The sequence below is a fragment of the Piliocolobus tephrosceles genome, unplaced genomic scaffold (assembly GCF_002776525.5).
Source record: "Piliocolobus tephrosceles isolate RC106 unplaced genomic scaffold, ASM277652v3 unscaffolded_38517, whole genome shotgun sequence".
NCBI classification, from domain to species: domain Eukaryota; kingdom Metazoa; phylum Chordata; class Mammalia; order Primates; family Cercopithecidae; genus Piliocolobus; species Piliocolobus tephrosceles.
The window spans coordinates 1-5,220 of NW_022322662.1; the positions used below are offsets into that span (position 1 = coordinate 1).

General features: G+C 52.3%; 1 pseudogene; it reads left to right on the forward strand.

The window, feature by feature from the left end:
* Positions 1 to 6: 6 nt before the first annotated feature.
* On the forward strand, positions 7 to 3,811 carry LOC113223080 (annotated as a pseudogene).
* Positions 3,812 to 5,220: the final 1,409 nt, after the last annotated feature.

The following is a 5,220-nucleotide window of genomic DNA, read 5'->3' on the forward strand; positions in this document are numbered from 1 at the left end:
CGCGGGGGCAGGGTCCCCATTGCCTGCTGCGCACCCGGACTAGCGGCTGCCCTCGGCCTCCTCGCCATGGACGCGGACGACTCCCGGGCCCCCAAGGGCTCCTTGCGGAAGTTCCCGGAGCACCTCTCCGGGCCGGCAAGGCCATCGGCGTGCTGACCAGCGGCGGGGATGCTCAAGGTGCGCGCCCCCCTCCCAGCGGCGAGGGAGGGACGGACGGAGAGGGGGAGAACAGGGTGAAGGGGATGGGGGGACGGGGCAGAAGGGGGAAGCGATGGGAGGACCCGGAGAAAGGTGAGGAAGCGATGGGAAGAACCGGGGAGAAGAGCGGGGAAGCAATGGGGAGAACTAGGGGGAAGCCCGTGCCCGGGAGCGGCAGGGGTACCTGCGGGGCGGCATGAGCCGGCAAGGCAGCCCTGGGGTCCTTGCCGGGTGGGGCGGAGGAGAAAGGGACACGGTGGTAGGACTCTCCATCCGGAAGATAGTGAGCTTTCCATCCCCTCCGGTTTATGTTTTAAATTGAGCCTGGCAGCGGGGGTCGCCTGGAGGACCCTCGGGAATCGTTCTGCCTCTTAGCTGTAGGACTGGGCTGGGCTTCCCCTCCGAAGCGTGGGTACAGCGCGATGACTTCCCAAGTGGCCCCCGGCCCCCCAACTCCGCCCCACGCCACCCCCTAGCATGTCGAGGAAGAAACGGCCGGGTCCCCGCGCGCCTCCTGTCGCCTCGTGCCCCGCGTGGGGTGGGCGGGGTCCCGGCTGCTGCAATGCGGGACGCGGCGGGGTTGCTCTGGGTTCCGCTGGGAGATTTTTAAAAAAGAGTTTCCTGCGCTTGCATGTGCTGTCGCCTTCCGGCTGGTGACAAAACCGAAAACTAAAATGAGTCCCAGGCCCTCCCCGCCAGCCTCCGCGGCCGGGAGGACCAGGAAGCGGGGAATCCGGGACGTCAGCTGCACCCCGGCGCGGGCTCTGGGCTTCCCCTGCCCTGCAATGTGGAAGCGGCTCTCCAGGAGGGGCCGAGCCTGGGCCCACCAGGCGGGCACGCCGGGAGGACATTTAACATTGAAGAGCGGGAGGTGGTGGAGACTGCGCGCCCCAGGCCCCGGGTGCACGTGAGCGCCCCATCCGTGCAGCCCCTGGCGGGTAGACCGGCGCTTCCCAGCCGAACGCTACCTGGGAGCCTTAGCCATAGCGCAGGCTGGAGACCCAACGCGCCCCAGCTGGGTTTTGATTTTTATTTTCCCGGTTCCTCCTGCCGCAGATGCGTCGAAAGGCCCGGATGGCGGATTTCTTCCCGTTTTGGGACCGCGCACTGCACAAGGATGGAGCGGGGATGGGCCCACGGCCCACGGCCCCGGTGACCTTCCCTTCGCCCTTGAGCGCCCGCGGGGCGGGCGCTGCAGGTTGGGGCGCTGTGGGCGCCGCCCCGCCCGTCGCCAGCGCCTACGTGATGCCCGGCCCGTGGTCCCCATGCGCCCAGGCCCCGAAATCCGTATGCCGCGCGCTCCCCAAGCCCGCAGCGCAGCCTCCCCAGGCCCAGCGCCCCCGGCGGGAGACGCCGGTGGCAGCGCCAGGCCCCGCCCCGCAGCCCGCCCCCCAGCGCCCCTGGGAAGTGCTCTGGCGTTAGCGTTCTAGTTAAAGGACCCCAGCATCAGCGTTCCTCCTGCAGGGTTGGGTTCTCAGAGAAAGAAAACGTGATGCAGCAGAGGCTGGGATTGGAGAAATTACCAGAGTGAAGTGGAAATAGCCTGGCCAGCGTGACTTAAACCGGCCGGGAGATGTGCGAGTACGAATGGAGCCGCCTTGGGGTCGGGATAGGACCCAGAGTGGCTTCTCAGTCAAAGGCCTTCAGAGGCAGAGGGAGCATCTTGAGTGACCTTACCCGGGCCGCGAAAGACAAGAAACCTTTGGCACGGGAAGAGGCGCTGACCTCTGGAAGCCACCAGGGCGGGTGGAAGGTCAGGGTTTCAAGGTTATTTTGGAATTTAGTTGCTGTGGGTCCTGCACGGTGGCTCATGCTTGTCATCCCAGTGTATTGGGAGGCCGAGGCAGGAGGATCGCCTGAGCCCAGGAGGACAACATAGTGAGACTCTGTGTCTGCAAAAAATAAAAAAGAAAGAAAAAAACATTAAGATGCTGTGTGTATTGGAAAGTATTTATGGGTCATTCTTTTGAGCTCCATGTCCAAAAGCTTGCTAAAATGCTTGGGAGTTTGTGTGCAGGCATGTGAGATTAGGATACATTGGCAGAATAGCCGTGTTCTCTGTTGCCCTGGTTTTGCCAACCGGGAGGAGTTACACGTATTGAAGGTTAGTAAGTCCACGCCTCTTTTCTTCTGGGGAAAAAGGTACTTTGGAAACCAGTATTATGTGGGAACGCGTCTTGGTTGGTACAGCCTCGGGTTAATGGGAGACAGCTGCCCTCAGCTCTGCAGGTAGTATCAAATACGGTGGCCTCGAGCCCACATGGGTCACACCTGGGCTGTCCCTGGGGAAGCCCGCCACGGCGGGTCGCCTGGGCATTCTTTCCCTGGCAGAGCCGAAGTCACAATTTTTTTGCAGACTCTGTAAAGAGCTTTACCCTTCCGAGATATGATCTCGAACCTGTTGGAGCATTTGGACGCATTTCTTTTAAGGAAGTTCACCTCCAGATGTGCTCAGAGGGCCTGGTCTTAGCTGCCACAGATTTACAAATCCTTACAGTAAGTAGGTTATTCCTCGAGAATTTATCTGTTGTGTCCCCATTCTTTTTGCCATTTTATTCTGCTTCTATATTAGTACTTGATTTTCCCTGACATAGAAGACTATTTATTGCCTGTAGCTGGAGATCAGAGAACACATTCACATTCAAGTATCAATTTTAGGGGAATTATCTGTCAGATGTGAAATTATGGTAAAATTCCGTATATTAAAATGACCATAGCTACCATTTGTTGAAAATATTTTGTGTACTAGGAGCTTTACAATCTTATCTCCAGGCCTAGATACATGGTCCCAAGAGAGGCATGCCCTCATTTTGGAAGTGGGGAGAAAGACTCACAAAGAAAAATAGCTTAGGTAAGGGAGTGAGGTGCATATGTGATTGTGGTAGGAGAAAAACAGATCCTAATTTCAAATATTGTACTCTCCCTTAGACCAGGAAGAGTACTTATGTCTGGCTCTGTCACCCAGGCTGGAGTGTGGTGGTGCCGTCACAGCTCACTGCAGCCTCAAACTCCTGGGCTCAAGTGATCCTCCTGCCTCAGCCTTCTGAGTACACCCCCTGCGGTATTAGCAGCAATAATATGATTAATTAGTAAACATCAGTGATCGACTTTAATAATTATCAGGCCGGTCTCGAACTCTTGACTTCAGGTGATCTGCCTGCCTCAGCCTCCCAAAGTGCTGGAGTTACAAGCATGAGCCACCGTGTCCGGCCAACACTTCTTAACATCTCTTTTTGGACCTCAAATTTAGCATGCCCAAAACGCACTTTTGATTCCCCCTACTGTAACCCACTCCTCCCATAATCTTCCCCATCCCAATGACAGTATCTCTAGTCTTCCAGTTACTCAGTCCAAAATCCTTGACATCATCCTTAAAACTTCTTTTTCTCTCTCTTGTCGTCCAACCCATTTAAACTCTCCTTTCAAAATATATGCCAGACCTAACCACTTCTCACCTTCCTCATCATTTCCAACCAGGTCCAGCCCTCATCATAGTGCTCTGGGTTACTGCAAAAACCTGCCAATCGCCAGGCACAGTGGCTCATGCCTATAATCCCAAGCACTTTGGTAGGCCAAGGCAGGTGGATCATCAGACGTCAGGAGTTCAAGACCAGCCTGGCCAACGTGGTGAAAACCCTCTACTAAAAATACAAAAAATTAGCCGAGCATGGTGGTGGGTGCCTGTAATCCCAGCTATTCAGGAGGCTGAAGCAGGAGAATCACTTGAACTCAGAAGGCAGAGGTTAGAGTGAGCCGAGATCGTGCCATTGCACTGCAGCCTGGGTGACGAGAGCGAAACTCCATCTCAGAAGGTTAAAAAAAAAAGCCTCCAAACCCACCTCTCTCCTTCCGCCTTTCACCCTGCCCTGCATTCTACCTTCCACTCTCAAACATTTCAGAAAAAAAAAAAAAAAAATTATATCTACAGAGAGAGAAAAAGAAAGTACAAATGAGGTGAAATGTTTGGGGAACCTGAGGGAAGACCATACGGGAATTCTCTGTACTATTTTTGCAACTTTTCCGTAAGTCTGGATTATTTTGAATTCAAGAGTTAAACAAAGGAGAAAAGAAAAAAAAAAAACTATCTCCCTTTGTGAATCCATCCTGTCTTTCCCCTGGCAACTTAAGGACGCTCTCAACTAAGCACATCTATTTTTTCATGAACCCTAAAAGAACCCTTGCCTAGTTTTGACTTTCTGTGCTTGGCAGAAGTGTGTGTGTGTGTGTGTGTGTGTGTGTGTGTATTTTATATATATGTGTGTGTGTATATATATGTGTGTGTGTGTTGTGTGGATATATAGAGAGGGAGAAATATATGTGTGTATATATAGAAATATATGTTGTATATTTACAATGGTAATATATATATATGTGTGTGTGTGTACATATATTACATACCCCATAGCCTGTCCTTAACCAGTTCTAAACTTAGTGGGAAAAATACATACCTAAGCAGAGAATTTCAAAATAATATGATGAATATTTTGATACGGGAATGTGTTACTATGGAACATGCTGCTAAGACACAAAACCTCCTAGATGGGACAATGAATGAATGAAGTTTGGCACCTATAGTCACCCCCTCTGATATCCCCACAAACATTTATAGTTATATGCATTTGCTTCCCCCAGGACCCCTGTTTCATAAGGTTAGTCCTAGAGCCTTAGCAAGTTCCTACTACAGCTGGCACACATGCCATTCAAGAAAGAGTGGCTGAGTGAATGACGAGTTAAGAACCATTTGTCAGCCGGTGCTCAGTAATACAACATGCACTGGTATGCAAATTATATTTTTGTTGAAAGCAAGGGCAGGATCACAAATTATCCTTCCAGAGAAAGCAGACCTCAAAAGCTTCTTTACCCTACTAAAGCACATTATGAGAAGCTCCCCTTATATAAAAGAAAACCTCCTCATTCGTTATCAATGGCATGTAAACCTAATAAGCCTCCGCCCCTGATGACATCTCTTCCATCCCCAGGGCTAGATAAAGGAGGTTCCGGAAACCCTGGTAGTTGTGAAGG